At 37.1% G+C, this 15,200-nt stretch overlaps 1 protein-coding gene across 2 annotated transcripts in view; it reads right to left on the bottom strand.

Moving 5' to 3' along the window:
* The window catches only part of sema5a (sema domain, seven thrombospondin repeats (type 1 and type 1-like), transmembrane domain (TM) and short cytoplasmic domain, (semaphorin) 5A), a 109,097-nt gene extending 95,863 nt beyond the window's left edge, over window positions 1-13,234 (bottom strand). The window contains exon 1 of one of the 2 annotated variants that reach the window (XR_008961856.1): window positions 12,814-13,234. The gene's annotated coding sequence lies outside the window, so the exon portion shown is untranslated. The remainder of the gene's footprint in view (window positions 1-12,813) is intronic. The other variant, XM_057323008.1, reaches the window with a different exon arrangement.
* Between the last annotated feature and the right edge of the window lie 1,966 nt (window positions 13,235-15,200).

Here is a 15,200-nt window from a genome sequence, read left to right as displayed (position 1 = left end):
CAACTTTTCTTTTTAATGACGGGCGTCTGAGAAAGTCCAACAATAAGTTATTCTTCTCCCTCTGCTAGCCAACATGCCCTAGCAAAGCTCAATGAAATCGTATGGTGGTGATAAAATATCACAGCACACATAAATAATGTTTTAATGAGCCCCCACACCCTCCAATTTAATGGTGACTGTAGGTTTTCCAGACTGGGGCCACCGCATGTGGTCTCCAGGTGGGCCAGTCAGACACGATATTATCCAAACACCTCTGATTCCTAAATCATCCAGGACTACTGTTGGACCAGGCCCTCGGCTTCTCTTTCTCTCTCTCTCAGCTCTTGTTTGCCTCTCTCTACCCATGTTCACCTTCAAATTCTCTTTCTCACCGCTCCTCCCGCTCCAGACAAAAATGTGTGCGGTGAGAAGTCATGGTGGATTGAACCTGATTCTGAGGGCAGAAATAACAGGTTGTGTTCCCCTAATTGTTTCCAAAGAAGATTCAGCCATTATTAACAGGAGAGAAAAATCCTTGTATGGATAATCCTCATTATCCCTCTCTCCAATCCTAATTAGCATGAAATTTTGCAGCAGTGAAACGGCCCATACGGATCAGGTTAGGTGGTACTGTTAAGAAGTGCCTGTTATTTAAAAATGGAAGAAAGAATAATAGTTGGAACGGTTAAAAAAGCAGCAGTTTTAATTTGTACGCCCTTCTTTAAAAGCTTCAATAGACCAGATAATTACCTAACAACACAGAGGAGAGAAAAACATCACAATCTAATAAAACAAAGTTCCACATGTGCTAATTATATGTTGTGCTTATTGTTCTTACAGTAATTTGAGAGTGGAAATTTACAAAGAAGAAAGGAAGATAAAAATACATTAACTTATACAGGGTGGCACATCGCTTTTTCCTTTGCTTTTAGGAGGTACCAGTGCCAGCCCTGCTACTGAAGATTTACTGTAGTACTTCTTCATCTCAGCATAAGATGTATTAGTTCTGTGGTATAGTTTCTGTATAACTTCCAAGAGCACCCACGTAAAAAAAAACTTGAAAACTTAAAGGGATAGTTTACCCCAAAATAACAATTCTGTAGTCTTTAACCCTCATGTCATTTAAAACATGACTCTTTTTCTGTTTCTGTGGAACACAAAAGATATTTTGAGAAATGTGTCATGTTGAAAATATATATATATTGAAAAGTGCTTTTTTGTCTTCTTTTGTAGGACATTTTAAAATGGTAGTCAAAGGTGCTCCAGAACTGTTTGCTTCTCTAAATTCCTCAAAATATCTTCTTTTGTGTTCACAGAACAAAGAAAATTACACATTATTTTTCCTACTGTGGTAGTCAATGGTGCCTCAGAATGTTCATTCTTCCAAATATCTTTCTCTGTGTTTAACCAAACAAAGACGTTAATACAGGTTTGGAACGACTAGAAGGTGAGCAATTCATGACAGAATTTTCGTTTTTGGGTGAATTATCCCTTAAAATCTAATTCAAAATTGACACTTCATTCACTTTTAACAGCTTCTAAATCTACAGTGCATGTGTCAGTACCAATTACTCTTTGCAGATTAACTTTGCCTATCAAATATGTCTACGTTGAGCCCTTGGAAGGGCAGCTGTCAACTGAGTTCAGGGTTGAGCTCACGGTTTATGTGCTGACAGAAAAGCACGAAAGGAGGAAAACTGCAACAAGACCCATCTAAGATCAGCAGGTGAGATGGGGGAGCGCGAGACCGCAGACCTCAGCAGAGTCAATGAGAGACTGGAGAGTGTCATGGAACAAGTGGGTCTTTTTATGGGGTTCCTGGGAACTTACGGTAGGGTCAAGCAGTTACTTTCTTTAGGAAACTGTTGCTTTATTCACTGGACAACATTTGTTTCTGTACTGGGAAGTAACCCTGTGGGTTTCAGCTCACCATAATTCATTCAGTTTCATTCAACATGTTCAAAGGAAAAGAAGCCTGTTGATATAATATTCGTTCAGAGATTAATAGCAGCCCAACAGGCAAAACCGGACATTTTAAGAACAACAGGTGATTTCTGTTCTTCTCTTTCTAACTCGATTTTCCCATCCGTGCACTTTGTCTTTTTAGAAATGGGTGGAAAGTTGAACAGCAAGAAAAACATTTTAAAAAGGGATTGAGAAAGTAGTGATGTGTCGATTGTTCCACCGCAGGAACTCCGAGTCGGCAGGTAGGCTAATTTACTAGCTAACTAATACAAATGAAAGCATGCCATTGAACTCCCATAACACTTGACTGTAAAGCGCCCCACAGGTAAAGGCGTAAGAGTTCTTAGCATAGAGCAGAAAAAAAATACTAATCGAGTGCACTGGCATACAAAAAGTTGTACCATGAGAAATAAAATGTGACCCTGGACCACAAAACCAGTCTTAAGTAGCACGGGAATATTCGTGGCAAAAGCCACATGCCAAAAATCATTAGGATATTAAGTAAACATCATGTTCCATGAAGATATTTTATAAATCTCCTACCGTAAATATATCAAAACTTTATTTTTTGTGAGTGGATGCAGCAAAATTGCTAACAAAAATGGCCAGAAACACGCCTACAAACATTGCTCGCTGCTGCCTGCTCTTTGGGAATGACCTACTCAAGTTGGGTATCTTTGTAAAGCTTAGAATTTCAGCTTTCGGGTTCATCTACTCTCCACAATGTCATTACAGTGTTAAGCCAATAGAGAGCATTAAAACAAACCTGTTTCTTCACCTGTAGGCGTGCTACAGTGCCTCTTATTAACAGCTTTAAAGGACATTTCTCAATATATATATTTTTTAAATAGTTGTATCTGGGCCAAATATTGTCCTATCCTATCGAACCTTATTACACAGCTCATTTGAATGCTTGATTCTGATTGGCCAGTCGCGACATTCCAAGGGTTGTTATTTTAAAATAACAACCGCCCAAAACAAATAACACCCTTTAACACGTATGCTGCTAATCATTTTGAGAGAGGCAGTTTAATATTACACAAAAATGAATTATAAATATGTCTTTTAATAACATATATGACATTATATTTACAAATGATTAAACCAATTTGCCTGTTTGTGACGTTTGAACGTCGTTTCTTACTTTAAAACCGAAAGTAAATGTCTTTTCCTCGCGGGAGGTCTGCTTTTGGTAAAAATTAGCTAATAAAATATTTCAAATTCACATTTTATGTCCAGTTTTTTTCTCATGTGGCAAGTAGCCGTGTAATAAGCGGGATAATGTACAAGCAGCCGGCTGTTATCGCGAAATAAGCCCCTTAAGTGTGATACAAGACCCTCCGCTTCGCGTCGGGTCCTGATCACACTGTCGGGACTTATTTCTAACAACCGGCTGCCTGTACATTATCCCTTACATATATCAATGGAAAGCTTATTTATTCAGCTTGATTGTGTATAAATCTCAATTTTGAAAAATTGACCCATAAGACTGGTTTTGTTGTCCAGTGTCAGAATAAGTAAACAAATGCGTGACTACAGTACAGTATGAAGGACATGTACGTATAGATGAGTGGATTAAATGTTTCCAATGGTGTGTATGCATATGCAACATAGTCTCACAGGAAATTTAATCTATTGATTTTTGTTCATGCCACTCAGCTGAACTTTCAATCGAACGTATTTTATTTTTGAGTGAACTGTCCCTTTAAGCCACCACATACAGTTACATGTTCAAATTCCCCTAATATCAGGTTATAAATATAAATGTCCATATATAGACGGTATGTATATTGAAAGTCATGCTGAGTGACACGAATCACAATGTCACAAACTGCCATGAGACTAAATTGGTGTATGACAATGATTTGTTTCGTTTATTTCCTATTTTGACAACCATTGGTGATAATAAAATTGATTTTATGCTCAACTTTACACAAGCACATGTAAAGTGCTCAGACAAACAGACAGTCCAATCCTAAACTCAAAACCTTAGCTAAAGTGTTGGGCTGAACAACAGTATTTGGTAAAGTCAAATATCATCAGGGTTGCCAGATCTACTTAACAAAAACAACCCAATGGCCAGTCAAAACTAGCCTAACTATCAGCCTAACTATCAAAACACAAAATATGCCAGTCCTAAAATATACCTAAAATACCTATATAATATTTTACAGCCACTGATATGCATTACACAATTTATCATTGAAAATTATTGTACAGTAGTAATCATAAACAGCCTGTTTTCATAATTAACCTTTTTTTAACTTCTTCATTTAAGAAGGACGCCCACTTTAAGATGATATATATTTTTTTGTCTTCCATTGCTCCTTCATTCTGGGGCTTTGATGCCTCACGGAGACATATGTCTGAGAACAGATCACTTAAATACATTTCTAAGATTTTAAATATAAATGACACCAGCCTCTAATTAAAGGAAATCTCTTATTGATCTCTGCACACAGTTCGCATGAGCAAGCGTCTATTTGACAGGAGCTAGGCAACGTATTTAAAGTGCACTGCACGCCATGGCGCTGCCCCATCAGAGCCATGTGTTACGTCTTTTCAGGGAGACGCTCGATGCTTTAAGCAGGACTTAGGAGGCTTTGTATTGATTAGCAAGAGCTCTGTCTCCATAAAATCAAGCTGTTCACAGACATGGCAAGGATTTTCTCCAAGCCATCGCATCTACCAAGGCGTTGTGGCTTTGTTTATTAAAGGAACAGTGCATCGAAAAATTGTGATATCATTGACTCGCTCCCATACCTTTCAAAACTCATAACTCAACTCAAGAGTTAATAATAGCAAAATGTTTATATCAAACTGTTTTATTTTTGCAAACAACTGTATGTGAATGGTGACCATAGTTGCAAAGGAAAATTTTCAAGGTTTTCAAGATTTTCAGTGAATAACTATAGTGAATAGCGAATATTTAGCGACATACAGAATGCAATCATATGAATAAAAATGTAGAACACAAGGGCATAAGTTTTGTTTGTCTGTTTTAGAGATTGATAGATCCTGGTCCCCATCCACTTTCATTGTATGAAAGAAGCAGATCAGACATTCAGCTTCTTTGCGGTGTTCCACAGAATATAGAAAGTCACATACGTTTGTAAGGACATGAGGGTGGGCAGAAGACGGCATAATTATTTTATTTTTTAGAAAAACTGCCCCTCTAGAAATTTAGAAATTTCCCTAATAAAAATGTGTAAAAGTACATAAAAAAGGCTCAAGGTTGCTCTCTTTTGGATGTTTATGTTTTTTGAAAGAAGAGCATTTTAAATTTAACTGTCATGTTAAATTTTAACCTGTCACGTTCTGTCTGACTCCATTGGCTCTCTGGAGCCCGTGGACGCATCACCTGTCAGGGATGAAGTCAAGTCCCTTGACATTTCCTCAGATTTGGATAGCACAGACGCACACCAAGAAGTATTACAAATATCACATGTCAAAGAAGCAAAATACCATGGCTTAGAGGTAAGCACACATCCTTATAGCAAGGAATTTATGATGTGTATCAGGATATATAATATATAGGCACATGTTTAAGTAAAATTACCATTTTTCTTTCATTCTGTGAACTAGTGACAATTTTTGTGAAAATCCTGTTTTTTATTTGCAGAGAATTCAAATGGAACAAAATGGCCAAAATAACACAAAAAGAAAAATTTTTTGCAGATCTTGAATACTGCAAAGAAAATAACTTCATATTAAGGTTTAAAATATGAATGTTTTACAATTAGGAAATATACAATGTAATAATATACTGTTTTTTTTTGTCATGCTGTCAGTCTTTCACATCGCTGTTGGGTGATTATGTCATTCCTGAGGTTTGTTTTTGCTGGAATTCAACAGACACCCAGCCTCATCACTCAAAATGACTGCTTCACCTTATTGATGCCCACATCTGAATGGAAGCAAACCCTGTTCAGCCATTTTCCAACATATGCTGGAAAACCTTTCAGTTGAAACTGTCATAGCAGCAAAGTAAGAACTAACTCCCTATTGATGCCAAAAGTTTTGAAATTAAATCTTCAAGCACATATGGGAATAATAGATAAGGGTGCTCAATCCTGCTCCTGGAGATCAACCATCTTGAAGAGTCTGCTTCCAATCACAATCTGAACACACCTGCCTGTTCAAGTGAACTCCAAGACGTGATTAACTGCCTCAGGTGTGTTTTATGAAGGTTGGATCTATACCCTGTGGGTAGATGTCCAAGAACAGATTTGAGCATCCCTATCCCTACTTGGCAATATAGCATAATTGAGGAATCTTCTGTCGTCATTCAAGATTTAAATAGCTTCAGTACTAATTTAGAAAAGTAGCAACCAAGTGGAAATTATAGATAGAAAAAAGTGACAAGGAAAAGTGACATGCTTGATACCGCCAAAGCAAGTCTGAGTTTGTCCGTAAAACTTCATTAACAGTTTGACATATCAGAATTAAGAAACCATCTGTGCAGGAATTAGAACTCAGCGCTGACACAGAACCAAAACCACTCTGCCTCTCTCCACAGGAACAGGAAGCGAGAAGAATGAGAGTTACGTAGTTTTAAAAACTAAAGCCATGCAGACCACCTTCAAGGCATCTCATTAGAGGCCTTTTTAGACGCAGACCTTCTTCACCCTCAAGCAAAGTCTCAGCTTCAAGAATCAATCTACACTCTCCCTATCTGCTACGCCACATTTTCGCAAGAAAGACCCCAGACAGAGATGGATGCTGTTCTCAGCCTGACACGAGCTTTCAGAGCAGCAGGGGAGGAGGTAGGCAACAGCTCTATCTGAAAAGCCCTAAATACATATTAAGTGCTTTCTCGCTATCTGCATCTCTCTCCCCGTACAGCCTTTGGTCACAATGCTGTTAGAATCCATCAGGAACACTTGACTTACGCTGCATTAGAATGAATCTGAAGCTTTTCCTTATAAAAAATGAGATTGCTGTGAGTAATCGTGTTTGCTTGAATGGAAAGGTTTTCTTTAATGTGATTTTTATTGGGATTTGCCGGCACTGATTTTTCAATAAATTATCCTGATATGTGGCCAACATGATGCCAACCTGTTAATACAGGAACAGGATGATTCAATTATGATGGGATGAAGTGATACGTACACAAAAGTACAGACATTTCTTTTGTACAATATTTACTCTACATGGAAAAAAAAGATTAAATCACACATGAACCAAGATGTGTTCAAACATATTAGAATAACCAAACTCATCAAAACTATGAAACAACGCACAGGACTTTTAATTTATATTATTTTAGCAGCTTTTGGCCTTCATTTTGTAAAAATGTATTTTGGCATTTTATTAACCAAAAATGTCGTTTTAAACAGTATTAATGGAGTTGCTATTGCTGAGCTCTTACTGGCTGCTTTTTTAATAGCCATTTATAAAGATCATTCACTTCAATAACATTTTCACTATAAAATTGTAGTTGTGTAATAAAAGAAACGAATATGTTGGCACAGTATTTTTACCAACAAAACAGACTTTAAACATACTGTGTCAGATCAAAATGTTTTTAACATCATGAAAAACATTACAATCGTCAGAGCCGATAGCCTCGTGGTGCTCCGACACGTGGCGGGGTTGCGCATCGGGCGACCCGGGTTCGATTCCCGTCTCGTGGTCCATTCCCGAACCCACCCCCTTCTCTCTCTCTCTCCCACTTCGCTTCATGTCCTCTCTATCACTAAGCCGTACAATTAAAGGCAAAACGCCAAAAATATATGTTAAAAAAAAGAAAAACATTACAGTCAAATGATATTTGACCGCAACCGAATGGAATTATATTTTTAAACCACAGATGCAGAAAATGCAATTTTATGTACAGTATGTTAAAAATGTGCCTAAAGCGTTTGAAGGACATTTCATGGATAAAAGATGGAAATTATCAACATTTTGGGTGGAACTTTGTCCCCCCTCGAATTTCACTCCCTGGAATCTTTTCCCCCCATGTTTCCCCCATTTCCAGCCCCGACTGAAATACAAAATTAGTCTATTAGTTAATTGTTCTGCTTTATAAATAGCATTTACAAACACTTATCATTGAATGTTTCTTTGTGCTGTTATTACTGTACATCTTAAATGAATTAGAAGCAAAGGCAGGTATTTTATAAGGTGACTGGATCATCTGCCTGTTTGCCATCCAATTCATTAATGGTCCATTAAATGTATTATGCCGTAAGTCAAAAGACCACATATATAAAATTTATAAGACAAGAACAAGGTCCTAGCAATAGACCGTAGAGCCATGCTTCAACATTTCTTTGTATAAATGGACCTCAACCGCAAAACAAATTTTGTCCATCCGTATTTAAAAAGAATGTCAACCACAAACCTGCTCTTCTCCATTTGTAAACAATGTAAATCAAAAGCAATAGCATTAAATGCACATCGGACTTAATCGTGATCTGACTTGAAGTTCCCCTGAAAGTTGCATCCCATAATCCTTCACGACAGGAAAACATCTCTAAAACTCATCCAGACATCCAGTAAACGAGTCACTCAAACGGTGAAATGAACCCTTCACTGGTATCGTAATATCATTCACTCACGTAAAAATTATGAGGCAGTTAAACCGAGCCTAGAAACCATGGAAAATCATTTTCAGAGACACTGACAACTCATGATTCCGACCGTCTGCCTCCGAAATAATAGAGAAGACTGAGAAAAAAATCTGCTTTCCTGCTAGGTTCCATCTCAAATTCCTTTTTTCCTCTTAGAACATAAGAGGAACACACTGTTTTAAATATAAACAGGATGCTGTCCAAGTCTTTCCTAAAAATAACAGCTGAGGTTCTGAATGGGGTTATAAAGTCGACCTGCTTTGTAATTGCTGCTGAAAACCTGTGTCCTCATTTTAAAAAGAAAGTCTTTCATAAGAGCACAGCGGATACATAGGGACTAAGGGGATTTGTCAGTGTGTGGATTCAAAATGACAGCGAAAGCAGCGTAATGAGGTTTTGTGGTTTTAGGACTAAGTAAACATATCAGCCGGCGTGGAGACATGCTGCTAATCTGCACTGACATGTGGACATATCATTGTTTCAAGTGAAGCACAGGCATCTGTCTCTCTCTCTCTCTCTCTTTCTCTCTCTCTCTCTCTCTCTCTCTCTCTCTCTCTCGCATACACACACATGGACACTCATCTTCTGGTAACAAATTTTCAGAAAATCATTTTGAAAGAACTGAACAGAGGCAGTTCAAAGCAAAGTCACTATTACTCTAGTCATGCTCCAATCTGGCAAAGCTGCAGATTGAATGATCTGCTAACATGCTAGTCGCCTCTTTTTAAATTGACACTATTGTAGTTGTCAAGAAAAATACAACCAGCAGAAAACATTTAACTATAAACTTAAAATGAATGAAGGAAAAATTCTGAATACAAGGGAGTCTCGTCGTGGGAGTCTTAGTTCATTCAGACCCTAAAATAACTTATATGAAACATGAATAACCTTAAATTAAGATGTAAAAAAACACTCAAATCACAATGTTTTACACTGCTACTGTTTACTGTTATAATCAATTATACAGGAAATGAGAAAAGAAAGAACAAAAAAATAGGAATTCTCTCTATATCCAAAAGACGCCACGAAAATAATGTTTACAAAACTTATTTAGCAATTAGAAGTCTTTGTAATCACCATTCTTTGGATTCCTTATCTTCTATCAAACTAACCTCAGCTTGTTTTGTGTGATATAATGTTTTCACCCAACGCGGTTATCTAATCTTCTTCAATATCTATGGCAACGTCAATAAACCTTTACGGGTGACAATTACATCTCATGTTACACACTCTCCTCGTTGTCTTCTATTGTTGTTGGATGTACATTGCTAATCTACCATCAAGGTTGTGTTTGAAGTAGCCATGGCAACAATCCGTTCTCAGACTGACATGGTAGATAGGGTCACACACACTTGAATAAGTTTGAGCATCATTAGCCTCGACCCATATGCTCTTTATGCCAGCTGTTCCTCAAGCATGACTTACTCTACAGGGGTAATAAAGCGACAGCCAGTGCCCCAACCTCCTCCTAAAACCACCACTGTTCAGTTCCACAGCACCACACCTGAGGGGGGATGTTGTGAACGAAATCTATATACAGACCACAGGGACAGGACAGCCAAAAAATACTCAAAAAGTCTGAAATAAGAGTGTAGTATTATGTGAACCAGAATAGGTTTAATAAAAGTTTGATTCTGTTAATAAAAACGTTTGTGCTAAAATGTATTCAGTAGGGCAAATAAAAAAATGGAAGAACCGGTGGATCAGAAGAACATCAGGCTTTCTGGGTTGGTGGTTGTGAACGTGCTAGTAATACTTTGGGTTACAAATAGGCTACAGATACAAAGGAATTCCCCTGTCGCTCTTCAAATTACTAAAGATCCCCAGAGGGTGTTTTGTACGGAAGATTGTTATGACGGAATCAGTTATCTATATAAATATCTGTATATGTTATTTGTGGTTATATAACTACACGTAATATTCTGTGATCTGCTACCCCATGTACATTAAACTCTTTAGGACAGAAACGGTGTTAAATACGGAGTTTAGGTAAAAAACAATGACCTGGAGGTTTTTTGGGGTGGCTAAGGAGTGTTTTAATATGTCCACAGAGATTCAGTGTTAAATCTGCGGTGTAATTTGAAGCAGTCTCATTGCCTAAAGGAATCTCATCATACTCTTTTAGAATTCAGCACTTTTGTTACTTTACTGCTACATTCCCGAGCTGCTTTGTCCTATGGGACCTTAATGGCCGTGCCTTTGCTGGAGAGTCACGCTTTTCCAGAAGTGTGTTGCTGATAAACTCTCCACATGTGCTAGTCTTAAAGACATATTCTGCTTAAAATGCAAAGGTCTTTAAAGGGATACTTAACCAAAAAATGAAAATTCTGTCATCATTTACTCGCCTTCGAATTGTTCCAAATCTGTATACATTTCTTTGTTCTGATGAACAAGGAGAAAGATATTTGAAAGAATTAGGGTTGGGAATCGAAAATCAATTCCAATTTGGAATCGTAATTGAAAGGCTAGGAATCGGATCGGAATCGAAAGGAATAGGAATCGGATACTTGAGATTAAAATTTGAATTCCTCTTATCAATTCCTGTGTGCATATTTTCAGAAAAGTACATGGGTTGCATGATCTGCTGATATCTCAATAAAAGCCCTTATGAAAATTATCGATATTTTTTACTATAGTAAGCAGAATTTGCATTAAAGCACAGGAATCACAAATTAACCATAGTTGCATTATAGTAACTGCAGTTTAACCATGATGTAGTTCAACTATGATAATACAAATTGTAATAAATCAGAAAAGGTGTGTTTCTATGTGTAAATATATACAAAACGGTGCTCATAAATATATATATATATTTTGCAAACAAGTCAATAAGCAGGCTAAATGACCATACAGGTTGATATCTAAATGTTTTACTTCAACTGTGTAATCGAAACTGGGAATCGATAAGAATCGAAATCGATAAGCAGAATCAGAATTGGAATCGGAATCGATAAAATTGAAACGATTCCCAACCCTACAAAGAATGCTTATAACCAGACAGATTTTGCCTCCCATTGACTCCCATAGTAAGAAAAATTACTTTTTACATTACAGTATTTAGCATTCTCTCTGTCTAAAGTGAGTTTAGAAATCTTTCAGGATATAATCATAAACTCAGTTGGACCAAGTGCTTTTTAATGCGTGGGTAAAACAAATAATGTTATAGTCTGGAGAGATCTTTGGTCCCACCTGAAAGTCACAGCGCTACAGGTGAGCTGTTTTCAAGAAAGCCAAGTGTTCAGAGTCATTAAGCAAATGCATTTGCTGCTTTAAATGGTAATTTTGCCCCTCTGTACAGTAAATGACTAAAATAATATGATATTCGACGATTGCTGCACATTTTTGAGTGAATATGTCTTATGTCATGCTATTATGCTTAATGACCTGACGCATTCTCTGTTGCACTATGTGCTCGCTGATAACAGCCATGTGGTGGCACATTGTTTGGTCTCCCTGCAGAGGTCAAAATGCTAAAACTCAATGACTTATGCATACAGCATACAGCAATTAGTAGCTGTTTGAATGTTAAACAAATAATGTCAATTAATGTAAAATCGAGTTTCACCTCAAACTCTACAGAGAATTTCTATATTTTGTCCATGAAATATCCTTCAAAAGCTAAAGGCACATGTAGTACATACAGTACATAAAGAGGTTTAAAAAAATGTCACGAAAGAAAGAAAGAAAGAAAGAAAGAAAGAAAGAAAGAAAGAAAGAAAGAAAGAAAGAAAGAAAGCTGGTGTTAAAAGATCGTAATAACACCGTATGTTAATAATCAAACTGTCAATCATGCAGAGCGCTGGATGAAGACGAAACACGTTATTGCGCTTTCAAAAGCTTTATTTCAGTGAAACACTGTGAATTTACTCTGCTACAGCACCACCATGCGGTAAACACGCTTTTATTTGCAAAAGTTCTTCCACAAAACACAGATAAAAACGGACCTTTGTGCTTAATTTATTTAGCCCTTATTTTCCTGTCTGTTTCCTGGAGAAAAGGACTAGGCTATGTTGTGAGAAAACGAAAAGTTTGAACTGTTTAAGTAACAGGATATGAGGAATTTATGTGTTAACTAATGCTTGAAAACGACACTTGCTCTCGCGTGTAAATGTAGCCTATTGCAAAATAAGAAATCAGACTTTTAATTTGACAAATAAAATATTGTTTCATAAGGTTCAGGCTATTACATCACATAAAATGTGCTATTTTGCTTTCTTGCTTTTTGAAGAAAAAAAATCCAGTGTGTTGACTTTGGTTCGGTTATTGAAGAAAGCATAAGAAACGGGTCACTTACCAAAATAAGTCCTGCAATATTTCTCCTGTTCATCTAGGTGTGAAGAAGAGTCAATGAGTTCTGCCAAATATGTACAGGACTCGTAAACGTGTAGTAAATCCCAATATCTCTACAGTCCGCAGCAGTAAGTCCGTATGAGCGCAGGTTTCTCTGAACTCAACCTCTCCCTCTAGACACGCTCTGAGAGACAACTCACGCAAAATACGCAAATAACGGTCAGTCTAAACGCAATGATTTCCACTTGTTTCTGAAGAGACGGTGACAGCGGAGCGGTAAGAGACGCGGAGCAGACCTGCTGAGTTCAACTCACTGGGCAGTTTGTGTGAAGCGCTCCGGTCAGAGAGCGCCAGTGTGTGAGACGCTGCCAGCGAGCGCCCCCGTGTCTGCTCTTCTCGCGACGCCACGCAACAACGCTGTGTTTGAATCAATGAAGCTGTCTACACCACCGGCGATCCTTGAAAAACTTGGTTTATGATAATCGACGACGTTTGTTGCGTAGCTTGACTAAAAATTCGCTCAACCTGATTTTGCCAAGTGGTTGATGAGGGCAACATATTTTGTTGACCTAAGGATTACATTTTTATAAATAAAACCTAAACCCACACCAAACCCTAACCATAACTTAATCCTAAAATCAGAGTGAAATGATAAGTGAAAAACAATGGTCTAGAAGCACCTAATCCTGGTTGGAAGATTTAATTTAAAATACACTGTAAACTTATTTCTGAAATCTGATTGGTTGATTTAAATGTTGTCCCAGGGTCAACATGATGTTGCCCTAAGGACTTCAACCACTTGGCAAAAACAGGAGAGCCTAAAAAATTCACATTGTGCGTTTGTTAACCGTTTTGTTGTAAAATGAAAAAGGGTTTTCTAATTGTTCTAGCGCGGAGGTCTTTTTCGCACAAATTTGGCATCAATATTTTAGTCACATGCTGTATGTCTATATGTCTGACGACTGACGCGAAGATCAGCCTTGAAGATTAAACAGTTAAAGTTCGATAGCCTAATGGATTGAGTTGTTGAATTTTTTCATGAGTGAAATGGAAATTCTTTCAAAGGCACAAAGGCAATTTTTTGTGACTTCCTGTTTTCTTAATTAAATCATTTACATAATGTAAAGAGCATTCTGTGAAATATAACATTGGTCTTTAATATTGACTGCGTAAGACCAAGTCAAATATTAAAGTGATAGTGAAGGTAATAGTTGAAACTCAAACTTTGATGCTTATTATCTCATCATTAGATGTTGGGACTTAAGCCTGGATTCCACAGACTGGTCACATTTTTCTAGCACTCTGAATGTATTTTTTTATTAAATATATTTTCAGTTTTCATGTTACCATGCCATTAAACGAAACTTTACCTCACACAAAAAGAACAATAAGTGAGCAATCCATTTTTATTATCTATACATTACTCTTCAAAATAACGTAAACCCATAAACGTTGCCATAGCAGAACCATTTTTGGATGTTTGGTTACATAATGAACCTTTAACATCCTCAAAACCTTTCTGTTAGCACAAAAGGTTCTTCATAGTTGAAAAAGTTTTATAGTATAGGCTATAACAGGCTTCTGGTTCTTTTAAGAACTTTTGACTTAAAAGGTTCTCGGGATAACCAAAAAAGGTTCTTCTATGCATTGTTGCAAAGAACGCTTTAAAGGGATAGTTCACCCAAAAATGAAAATTCTGTCATGAACAACAGTGATACCCATTCACATGGACACAAAACTAATGCGCATCAATGAGTACCACCGTTGTTTGGTTACCAACATTTTTTAATGATAAGAAGGTGAGTAAATGATAAAGAAATTTCATTTTTGGGTGAACTATCCTTTTAAGAACATTTCCTTATGTATAGATACATATAACATAATTCTGCCTTAAAATGGCCCTTTCCCACACTTAAAAAAGTAAATCAAGAGATTGACATTTCAAATGGTCTAATATTTTGGTATAATTTAATTGTACTCTCTGTGATGTAACACTGCACTGGGAAAAGGACTGTTTTCTCGTGCTAGAATGTATAATGATTTGGGTATAATGCCCTTGTATCAGAGAGCTGCTATGCAGCAAGAGAAAAAAGTAAGGGCTGGTCCAATATTATGTGAAATTGCCTGCATGAAAGCTCGAGTATTACATTTCATGAATGACATACTGTGACTCAACTTCAACACCGCAGAGAAGTTCAAAATGAGTGCAAATAAAAAAAGTGCATTTGGATAATGCAGACTGTTCTTGAAATACAGTCATTATCAGATTTAAATGTGGACTGAAACTTTAATCCCGCTGGAGTGTTATTTGCCGTCTTCATTAGCCAGAGGCACAGCCTAAGAGTGATCAAATGGTTGTCAGCCTGAAAACTATGTGATGATATGCCATTA

The sequence above is a fragment of the Triplophysa rosa genome, linkage group LG23 (genome assembly GCF_024868665.1).
Source record: "Triplophysa rosa linkage group LG23, Trosa_1v2, whole genome shotgun sequence".
NCBI lineage: Eukaryota > Metazoa > Chordata > Actinopteri > Cypriniformes > Nemacheilidae > Triplophysa > Triplophysa rosa.
Note: the sequence above shows the minus strand (reverse complement) of the source record. Positions and strands in the feature narration are given on the sequence as shown.